Raw genomic sequence first — 12,263 nt, forward strand, 5'->3', positions numbered from 1 at the left:
TGATGTAAAACAAAGGGGAGAAGATGTGACAGCGTCACAGATTCAGCAGTAGGCGTAATAAAAGGACCATTGGGGCGCGTTAGCCACGCCCCCTCCTCTTGTGGCGTGGCAGCGGTGGCGGCGTAGCGAGGGCCGATCATTGCCACATGAGCATCGCTTGCGGCTATATTTCTCTTTATTAGGCCCGAGCGCCACAAGCTGGCGAGAGGCCTATTAATCTCGTAAGGCCGTGCGAAGCACGGCTGCGAAAGTGCGCACGTAGTGCGCACGAAATCGAGCGCGAAGCGCTCGCCCACTTCCAAACACTCACTAACGCACTCCTCCACTCATGCACGCCCCGTGCATACTAATTAGTTGTAGGAAAATGGAACATTACCGTTGTAAACGGGCGAAGCCCGTGCAAAAGTTCGCACTAAACGAGCACTTTACATTGGGATGACGACCGCGAAGCGGTCGTCATCCCCATATAAAGCACTCATTTGCGCTAAGTAGCTCACGAATACGTTCCCCATCTCTTGCATGTTCCGTGCATATAAGCATGTAATGCAAAAATTGAACATTATTACTGTATAGAGGGCCAAAAACACAAAGTGGGCGGAGCCCACTCAAAATTATCGAAAGTACCCGTCAGTGACCAGGGACCCACACCATGAGGTAGGAAAGCGCGAGCGCTTTCCGAAAATGTATAGTTTATGATATTTGAAAAATGGGAAACATTGTTTTCGCATCGGAATATTATTCTTTCTTTCTTTCTTTCTTTCTTCTTCTTCTCGGGACCAACCCCCCTATTTTTCACCCAGTGAACATTGACGAAAAGTCACAAAAATTTGCACACCTCTAAAAATCGTGCCTCTCTACATTCTGGCTATTTCCCTTTTCTAAAATAAAAAAAATTGGCGCGTCAGCGCCACCAAATGTACCAAAAATGCATTGAGAGATGGGAAATGACCCAAAAAAAATCTGATCGTAGAATCATGAAATTTGGCGCAGAGGTAGATGGTGACAAGAGAAGTAAAAAATATTATTACGGCAACGCCGTCCCCCGAACCAAATGTCGGCCATATTGCTTCAAAAATGGCTAAACATGACTTCGGAGTCTTTCCAAACGTCGTACTTTTACGAACTCCTCCCAGGGCGTTGGCCCTAAAAAGCTGAAATTTGGTGAAAATGCTACTGAGGAGTGGGACATCAAAAGTTATCCAAATTACATTGATACTTCTCACGGTCTCTGTGCGGCGAAGCCGCAAACTGTAACTAAAATTTCAGAAATCTCCCATATTTAAAATTTCTGCCGTTTGCGCAGATAAAGTCCGAATTGCGTCAAATTAGAATCAGTTGTTAAACTCTTTGCCCTAAACCTACTTGAAGTGAAATAAATTCATTTGGCGCCACAGCGCCCCCTACAGATTTTATATGGAGGTTAAATGTTTAGTTTTGCGAAATTATATGAAATTTGACACACAACTCAATTTTAGCATCCCCATCAAAAAAGTCAATGAGACCCATGTCATAATTGTTATGGCGTTGCCGTAACGATGACCGAAACCTCCCATGTTATTCCAATGGGGCCAGAACATGTTTACACTTTAGACTTTCACAAACTCCTCCCCCTCAGGGCGTCAGCCCTATTAATCTGAAATTTGGTGAGACTCATCTTCAGGACCATCAAAAGTTATCCACATTTTCATTCAAAGAGTCACGGTGTCTGTGCGGCAAAGCCGCACATTTTGCCAAGAATTCAAAATAAAATTGCTTTTTGATGGTAAAACAAAGGGGAGAACATGTGACAGCGTCACAGATTCAGCAGTAGGCGTGATAAAAGGACAATTGGGGCGCGTTAGCGCCCCCTCCTCTTGCGGCGTGGCGGCGGTGTGGCGGCGGCGTGGCGAGGGCCGATCATTGCCGCTTGCGGCTATATTTCTCTTTTATTTTCTTTTTTCTCTTTATTCTCTCATGATATTTTAATGCAGCTTTGAAAACTATATTATCAATAAATGTCTCCAGCCCCGCCCACAGGTCAGAGGTCGGAGCCAGCGAGGCAGGAAGTGACACACTGCTCCTCTCTGCTCCTCTCTGCTCCTCTCTGCTCCTCTCTGCTCCTGCCTGCTCCTCTCTGCTCCTCTCTGCTCCTCCCTGCTCCTCTCTGCTCCTCTCTGCTCCTCCCTCCTCCTCTCTGCTCCTCCCTGCTCCTCTCTGCGCCTCTCTGCTCCTCCCTCCCTCCTCTCTGCTCCTGCCTGCTCCTCCCTGCTGCTCTCTGCTCCTCTCTGCTCTTCTCTGCTCCTCTCTGCTCCTCCCTGCTCCTCTCTGCTCTTCTCTGCTCCTCCCTGCTCCTCTCTGCTCCTCTCTGCTCCTCTCTGCTCCTCCCTGCTCCTCTCTGCTCCTCTCTGCTCCTGCCTGCTCCTCCCTGCTCCTCTCTGCTCCTCCCTGCTCCTCTCTGCTCCTGCCTGCTCCTCTCTGCTCCTCTCTGCTCCTCCCTGCTCCTCTCTGCTCCTCTCTGCTCCTCTCTGCTCCTGCCTGCTCCTCCCTGCTCCTCTCTGCTCCTCTCTGCTCCTCTCTGCTCCTCCCTGCTCCTCTCTGCTCCTGCCTGCTCCTCTCTGCTCCTCTCTGCTCCTCCCTGCTCCTCTCTGCTCCTCTCTGCTCCTGCCTGCTCCTCCCTGCTCTTCTCTGCTCCTCCCTGCTCCTCTCTGCTCCTCTCTGCTCCTCCCTCCTCCTCTCTGCTCCTCCCTGCTCCTCTCTGCTCCTCTCTGCTCCTCCCTCCCTCCTCTCTGCTCCTGCCTGCTCCTCCCTGCTGCTCTCTGCTCCTCTCTGCTCTTCTCTGCTCCTCTCTGCTCCTCCCTGCTCCTCTCTGCTCTTCTCTGCTCCTCCCTGCTCCTCTCTGCTCCTCTCTGCTCCTCTCTGCTCCTCCCTGCTCCTCTCTGCTCCTCTCTGCTCCTGCCTGCTCCTCCCTGCTCCTCTCTGCTCCTCCCTGCTCCTCTCTGCTCCTGCCTGCTCCTCTCTGCTCCTCTCTGCTCCTCCCTGCTCCTCTCTGCTCCTGCCTGCTCCTCTCTGCTCCTCTCTGCTCCTCCCTGCTCCTCTCTGCTCCTCTCTGCTCCTCCCTGCTCCTCTTTGCTCCTGCCTGCTCCTCTCTGCTCCTCTCTGCTCCTCCCTGCTCCTCTCTGCTCCTGCCTGCTCCTCTCTGCTCCTCTCTGCTCCTCCCTGCTCCTCTCTGCTCCTCTCTGCTCCTGCCTGCTCCTCCCTGCTCTTCTCTGCTCCTCCCTGCTCCTCTCTGCTCCTCCCTGCTCCTCCCTGCTCCTCTCTGCTCCTGCCTGCTCCTCTCTGCTCCTCTCTGCTCCTCTCTGCTCCTCTCTGCTCCTGCCTGCTCCTCCCTGCACCTCCCTGCTCCTCTCTGCTCCTCTCTGCTCCTCTCTGCTCCTGCCTGCTCCTCTCTGCTCCTCTCTGCTCCTCCCTGCTCCTCTCTGCTCCTCTCTGCTCCTCCCTGCTCCTCTCTGCTCCTCTCTGCTCCTCCCTGCTCCTCTCTGCTCCTCCCTGCTCCTCTCTGCTCCTCTCTGCTCCTCCCTGCTCCTCTCTGCTCCTGCCTGCTCCTCTCTGCTCCTCTCTGCTCCTCCCTGCTCCTCCCTGCTCCTCTCTGCTCCTCTCTGCTCCTCCCTCCTCCTCTCTGCTCCTCCCTGCTCCTCTCTGCGCCTCTCTGCTCCTCCCTCCCTCCTCTCTGCTCCTGCCTGCTCCTCCCTGCTGCTCTCTGCTCCTCTCTGCTCTTCTCTGCTCCTCTCTGCTCCTCCCTGCTCCTCTCTGCTCTTCTCTGCTCCTCCCTGCTCTTCTCTGCTCCTCTCTGCTCTTCTCTTCTCCTCTCTGCTCCTCTCTGCTCCTCCCTGCTCCTCTCTGCTCCTCCCTGCTCCTCTCTGCTCCTCTCTGCTCCTGCCTGCTCCTCCCTGCTCCTCTCTGCTCCTCCCTGCTCCTCTCTGCTCCTCTCTGCTCCTCCCTGCTCCTCTCTGCTCCTGCCTGCTCCTCTCTGCTCCTCTCTGCTCCTCTCTGCTCCTCTCTGCTCCTCTCTGCTCCTCCCTGCTCCTCTCTGCTCCTGCCTGCTCCTCTCTGCTCCTCTCTGCTCCTCCCTGCTCCTCTCTGCTCCTCTCTGCTCCTGCCTGCTCCTCTCTGCTCCTCTCTGCTCCTCTCTGCTCCTCCCTGCTCCTCTCTGCTCCTCTCTGCTCCTCTCTGCTCCTCTCTGCTCCTGCCTGCTCCTCTCTGCTCCTCTCTGCTCTTGGTGCTGTGGTTCAGGGCGATGCGGCGCTGCTTTCTTGGATCTAATGACTTGAGCTCAGGTAATAGGTTCTTAAAGGATCTCCGGGGACGGGCCAATCCCTTTAGAGCATTAGAGACAGGTCAGGCTAAGCGTGCGTCACACGGGAGCGAGCGACAGCAGCAAAGTGGATCAGGAGTCAGCTCTGGGGCCCTCAGAAGACAAGAGCCAAAGGGGGGTTTAACGTAACTCTCTAAACCCAACAAGAGCGGCCGACAGGGGGGGAGGAGCCTGGAGTGCAGGGAGGCGGAGCCGTAACAAGACTTTGACTTTCAGCTTCCTCCATCTGGAAGCTTCAGCAGGGAATAAGGGGGGGGCCTCCGCTCCCATTACACACATCACACGCAGCATGAGGGGGCTCCGAGGAGCCTGGGAGCTTGAGGGATCTGCTCGAGTCATTCCTCCAGTTTGGGGGCCACTGCCCCATGTGCTCCGGTCACTACAGCACCACTGACACCTTCAGGCCTCTGAAGCCTTGAGACACCACTATGTCCGGTTGGTTCCATTACCATTCTGTCTATATCTGGACGTCCCACAGGACGTTGGCTCGGTCGTTCTCCAACTTTGGAGGTGTTTCCACTTTGTCCTTGTGTACACTATGTATATATATATATATATATATATATATATATATATATATATATATATATATATATATGTACACTATGCCAGCCTCTAGGTGGTGCTCCATGTATGATGTCCCTGCAGTTATGTGTGCTCTTGTCTCAGGGGGTGTGCTCTTGTCTCAGGGGCCCCTGCACAGCTGCACCTTGGGTCTTGTCTGGTAGATCAGGGCCTCTGTTCTTCAGACCGGTTCTTTCCAACCACTGGTAGCATTTGGTGATATCAGCCACTTCAGTTATGTTCTGGTGGTACATGCTGTGAAGGGGCGTGTCCTCCCGTGTAGGGGCGTGTCCTCCCATGTAGGGGCGTGTCCTCCCATGTAGGGGCGTGTCCTCCCATGTAGGGGCATGTCCTTCCATGATTGTCCCTCCAGCACCTCATCATCCTCTGTTCCTCAGTGTCTGAGACATTCACTGAGCACGTCCTCTGTAGGAGCCTTGTCCTTGATGTACTTAAGATAAGATAAGCCTTTATTTGTCCAAAAAAGGGGAAATTCAAGGGTTGCAACACAAAGTAGGTACAGAAGTAAACAACAACAGATAGCTTATAAAAAAAACTTTAAAAAACACTATTAATAGAAAAGTTCTTATAAAAACTAAAAAAAACTAAAAAACTCTTATTTACAGCTGTTATTTGGACAGAGAATATTGCACCAATATGATTGGCATTATGTCAGTATTGCACATGATTATGTCAGTATTGCACATGATTATGTCAGTATTGCATATGATTATGTCAAGATTGCACATGATTATGTCAGTATTGCACATGGGTATGACAGTATTGCACATGGGTATGACAGTATTGCACATGGGTATGTCAGTATTGCATATGATTATGTCAGTATTGCACATGTGTACAACAGTATTGCACATGGGTATGTCAGTATTGCACATGATTATGTCAGTTTTGCACATGGGTGTAACAGTATTGCACATGATTATGACAGTATTTCACATGGGTATGTCAGTATTGCACATGGGTATGTCAGTATTGCACATGGGTATGTCAGTATTTTACATGGGTATGACAGTATTGCACATGGGTATGACAGTATTGCACATGGGTATAACAGTAATGCACATGATTATGAGAGTATTGCACATGATTATGTCAGTATTGCACATGGGTATAACAGTTGTGCACGTGGGTATGTCAGTATTGCACATGATTATGTCAGTATTGCACATGTGTACAACAGTATTGCACATGGCTATGTCAGTATTGCACATGGGTATGTCAGTATTGCACATGGGTATGACAGTAATAAACATGATTATGTCAGTATTGCACATGAGTATGTCAGTATTGCACATGGATATGTCAGTATTGCACATGGGTATGACAGTGTTGAACATGGTATAACAGTATTGCACATGGGTATAACAGTATTGCACATGGGTATGTCAGTATTGCACATGGGTATGTCAGTATTGCACATGGGTATAACAGTATTGCACATGGGTAGGTTAGTATTGCACATGGGTATGTCAGTATTGCACATGATTATGTCAGTATTGCACATGGGTCTAACAGTATTGCACATGATTATGTCAGTATTGCACATGGGTCTAACAGTATTGCAAATGGGTATGTCAGTATTGCACATGGATATAACAGTATTAAACATGGGTATGTCAGTATTGCACATGGATATGTCAGTATTGCACATGGATATGTCAGTATTGCACATGGGTATGGCAGTGTTGAACATGGTATAACAGTATTGCACATGGGTATAACAGTATTGCACATGGGTATGTCAGTATTGCACATGGGTATGTCAGTATTGCATATGATTATGTCAGTATTGCACATGGGTCTAACAGTATTGCACATGGGTATGTCAGTATTGCACATGGATATAACAGTATTAAACATGGGTATGTCAGTATTGCACATGGATATGTCAGTATTGCACATGGATATGTCAGTATTGCACATGGGTATGGCAGTGTTGAACATGGTATAACAGTATTGCACATGGGTATAACAGTATTACACATGGGTAAGTCAGTATTGCACATGGGTATGTCAGTATTGCACATGGGTATGTCAGTATTTCACATGGGTATGTCAGTATTGCACTTGGATATGACAGTGTTGCACATGGGTATGACAGTATTGCACATGGGTATAATAGTATTGCACATCGGTATAACAGTATTGCACATGGGTATGTCAGTATTGCACATGGGTATGACAGTGTTGCACATGGGTATGTCAGTATTGCACATGGGTATGTCAGTATTGCACATGGGTATGTCAGTATTGCACATGGGTATGTCAGTATTGCACTTGGATATGACAGTGTTGCACATCGGTATAACAGTATTGCACATGGGTATGTTAGTATTGCACATGGGTATGACAGTATTGCACATGGGTATGACAGTATTGCACATGGGTATGTCAGTATTGCATATGATTATGTCAAGATTGCACATGATTATGTCAGTATTGCACATGGGTATGACAGTATTGCACATGGGTATAACAGTATTGCACATGGGTATGTCAGTATTGCTTATGATTATGTCAGTATTGCACATGTGTACAACAGTATTGCACATGGGTATGTCAGTATTGCACATGATTATGTCAGTAATGCACATGGGTGTAACAGTATTGCACATGATTATGACAGTATTAAACACAATTATGACAGTATTGCACATGATTATTACAGTATTGCACATGGGTATGTCAGTATTGCACATGATTATGACAGTATTTCACATGGGTATGTCAGTATTGCACATGGGTATGTTAGTATTGCACATGGGTATGTCAGTATTGCACATGGGTATGTCAGTATTTTACATGGGTATGACAGTATTGCACATGGGTATGACAGTATTGCACATGGGTATAATAGTAATGCACATGATTATGAGAGTATTGCACATGATTATGTCAGTATTGCACATGGGTATAACAGTTGTGCACGTGGGTATGTCAGTATTGCACATGATTATGTCAGTATTGCACATGTGTACAACAGTATTGCATATGGGTATGTCAGTATTGCACATGGGTATGTCAGTATTGCACATGGGTATGACAGTAATAAACATGATTATGTCAGTATTGCACATGGGTATGTCAGTATTGCACATGGATATATCAGTATTGCACATGGGTATGACAGTGCTGAACATGGTATAACAGTATTGCACATGGGTATAACAGTATTGCACATGGGTATGTCAGTATTGCACATGGGTGTGTCAGTATTGCACATGGGTATAACAGTATTGCACATGGGTAGGTTAGTATTGCACATGGGTATGTCAGTATTGCACATGATTATGACAGTATTGCACATGGGTATAATAGTATTGCACATCGGTATAACAGTATTGCACATGGGTATGTCAGTCGTGCACATGGGTATGACAGTGTTGCACATGGGTATAACAGTATTGCACTAGGGTATGTCAGTATTGCACATGGGTATGTCAGTATTGCCCATGGGTATGACAGTGTTGAACATGGTATAACAGTATTGCACATGGATATGTCAGTATTGCACATGGGTATGGCAGTGTTGAACATGGTATAACAGTATTGCACATGGGTATATCAGTATTGTATATGGGTATGTCAGTATTGCTCATGGGTATAACAGTATTGCACATGGGTATAACAGTATTGCGCATGGGTATAACAGTATTGCACATCGGTACAACAGTATTACACATGGGTAAGTCAGTATTGCACATGGGTATGTCAGTATTGCACATGGGTATGTCAGTATTGCACTTGGATATGACAGTGTTGCACATGGGTATGACAGTATTGCACATGGGTATAATAGTATTGCACATCGGTATAACAGTATTGCACATGGGTATGTCAGTATTGCACATGGGTATGACAGTGTTGCACTGGGTATGTCAGTATTGCACATGGGTATGACAGTATTGCACATGGGTATGTCAGTATTGCATATGGGTATGTCATTATTGCAAATGGGTATGACAGTGTTGCACATGGGTATAACAGTATTGCACATGGGTATAACAGTATTGCACGTGGTTATAACAGTATTGCACATGGGTATGTCAGTATTGCACATGGGTATGTAAGTATTGCACATGGATATGTCAGTATTGCACATGGGTATGTCAGTATTGCACGTGGGTATGTCAGTATTGCACATGGGTATGTCAGTATTGCACATGGGTATGTCAATATTACACGTGGGTACAACATTATTGCACATGGGTATGTCAGTATTGCACGTGGGTATGTCAGTATTGCACATGCGTATGTCAGTATTGCACGTGGGTATAACATTATTGCACATGGGTATGTAAGTATTGCACGTGGGTATGTCAGTATTGCACATGCGTATGTCAGTATTGCACGTGGGTATAACATTATTGCACATGCGTATGTCAGTATTGCACATGGGTATAACAGTGTTTGTTGTAGAGTCTGACAGCAGCAGAAGGACAGACTTTGAAACGTCTCCTTCACACAGAGGGTGGATCAGTCACTGAAGCTGCTCTCCAGAGCGGACAGAGTGTCCTGCAGGGGACAGAGTGCCCTGCAGGGGACAGAGTGTCCTGCAGGGGACAGAGTGTCCTGCAGGGGGCGACACTCATGGTCCAGCATAGATGTGAGTTTAGCCAGGACCCTTCTGTCCCCCACCTCCTGCACCGAGTCCAGAGGACAGCCCAGGACGGAGCTGTGTCCAGCTTCTTCCTCTCCCTCTGTGATGACCACACCTACAGGAGCTGATGCACCACAGAGTCAGAGAAGGTCTTCAGGAGTGGCCCTGTCAGGAGTGGCCCTGTCAGGAGTGGCCCTGTCAGGAGTGGCCCTGTCAGGAGTGGTCCTGTCACTCCAAAAGACCTGAGTCTCCTCAGGAGGTAGAGCCGACTCTGGCTCTTCCTGTACAGTGCGTCTGTGTTATGAGTCCAGTTTGTGGTTCAGATGAACACCAGGTACTTGTATGAGTCACTCTCTCAATGTCCCGTCCCTGGATGTTCACTGGTGAGGGGGGCGTGGCCTGTCCCGTCCCTGGATGTTCACTGGTGAGGGGGGCGTGGCCTCTGTGGAAGCCCACCACCATCTCCTTGGTCTTCCCCGCGTTGATGAGGAGGTGGTTCCGCTGACACCAGTCCACAAAGTCCTGCTCCAGTCCTCTGTCCTCCACATCATCGTGTCTGAAGTCTGCAGTGTAGAGAGAGAAGAGAAAGGGCGCGAGGACGGTGCCCCCCACGCTGTGTGTATATATACATTCATATATATATATATATATATATATATATATATATATATATATATATATATATATATATATATAGCAGCGGCCCTGGCAGCTCTAAACATCAGATGCACATGATATGGACCCGTGTTTGTAGTAACTTGTGCAATAGAGCTCCCCCTGCAGCTCTCTAGTGGAACTACATCAGAGAGACAACAAACACAAACTCCCTGTAATACATATTTAACCCTCCACAAGGGCGAAAGGTACATGCTAATGAGTTCTTCTTTAAGCAAAATTGACTTTAATGAGCTTTTAACCTTGTTCCAACAGAGTTTTCTCATGTTCAGAGTTGTATTTTAATTGATTCCTGAATATTTGTGTTAATTGTCCTGTATTTAAGGCTTAAGTGTTCCTGTTTTCAAAGTGCTCGTGGTGTAAGAATAAAATCTGGTATTGCTCTGTCCTTGCTGTGTCAGTTCACAACCACTAGATGGCGCCTGGGTTATGAAAGTGTGCAGAGGAAAAGAGCTAAACTAGATGAAACCAGCTCAATCCCACTGGAAGTAACGAGGGCGATGGTCCAGAACTGAACCTGAGAGTTCAAGAGTTTACTTTTATTGTTTCTTATTTAAAAAATAGATGGTCAGTTTATGAAGCCTTTACTCTTCAGCTGTTCAGTTTATAAAGCCTTAACTCTTCAGCTGTTCAGTTTATGAAGCCTTAACTCTTCAGCTGTTCAGTTTATGAAGCCTTAACACTTCAGCTGTTCAGTTTATAAAGCCTTAACTCTTCGGCTGTTCAGTTTATGAAGCCTTAACAATTCAGCTGTTCAGTTTATAAAGCCTTAACTCTTCAGCTGTTCAGTTTATAAAGCCTTAACACTTCAGCTGTTCAGTTTATAAAGCCTTAACTCTTCAGCTGTTCAGTTTATAAAGCCTTAACACTTCAGCTGTTCGGTTTATAAAGCCTTTACTCTTCAGCTGTTCAGTTTATAAACCCTTAACTCTTCAGCTGTTCAGTTTATAAAGCCTTAACTCTTCAGCTGTTCAGTTTATAAAGCCTTAACACTTCAGCTGTTCAGTTTATAAAGCCTTTACTCTTCAGCTGTTCAGTTTATAAAGCCTTAACTCTTCAGCTGTTCAGTTTATAAAGCCTTAACTCTTCAGCTGTTCAGTTTATAAAGCCTTAACACTTCAGCTGTTCAGTTTATAAAGCCTTAACACTTCAGCTGTTCAGTTTATAAAGCCTTTACTCTTCAGCTGTTCAGTTTATAAAGCCTTAACTCTTCAGCTGTTCAGTTTATGAAGCCTTAACTCTTCAGCTGTTCAGTTTATGAAGCCTTAACACTTCAGCTGTTCAGTTTATAAAGCCTTAACTCTTCGGCTGTTCAGTTTATGAAGCCTTAACACTTCAGCTGTTCAGTTTATAAAGCCTTAACTCTTCAGCTGTTCAGTTTATAAAGCCTTAACACTTCAGCTGTTCAGTTTATAAAGCCTTAACTCTTCAGCTGTTCAGTTTATAAAGCCTTAACACTTCAGCTGTTCGGTTTATAAAGCCTTTACTCTTCAGCTGTTCAGTTTATAAACCCTTAACTCTTCAGCTGTTCAGTTTATAAAGCCTTAACTCTTCAGCTGTTCAGTTTATAAAGCCTTAACACTTCAGCTGTTCAGTTTATAAAGCCTTAACTCTTCGGCTGTTCAGTTTATGAAGCCTTAACACTTCAGCTGTTCAGTTTATAAAGCCTTAACTCTTCAGCTGTTCAGTTTATAAAGCCTTAACACTTCAGCTGTTCAGTTTATAAAGCCTTAACTCTTCAGCTGTTCAGTTTATAAAGCCTTAACACTTCAGCTGTTCAGTTTATAAAGCCTTAACTCTTCGGCTGTTCAGTTTATAAAGCCTTAACACTTCAGCTGTTCGGTTTATAAAGCCTTAACTCTTCAGCTGTTCAGTTTATGAAGCCTTAACACTTCAGCTGTTCAGTTTATAAAGCCTTAACACTTCAGCTGTTCAGTTTATAAAGCCTTAACTCTTCAGCTGTTCAGTTTATAAAGCCTTAACACTTCAGCTGTTCAGTTTATAAAGCCTTAACTCTTCAGCTGTTCAGTTTATGAAGCCTTAACACTTCAG

Source organism: Eucyclogobius newberryi, unplaced genomic scaffold (genome assembly GCF_026437365.1).
Source record: "Eucyclogobius newberryi isolate DKJ021-1_F unplaced genomic scaffold, fEucNew1.0.hap1 SCAF_16, whole genome shotgun sequence".
NCBI classification, from domain to species: domain Eukaryota; kingdom Metazoa; phylum Chordata; class Actinopteri; order Gobiiformes; family Gobiidae; genus Eucyclogobius; species Eucyclogobius newberryi.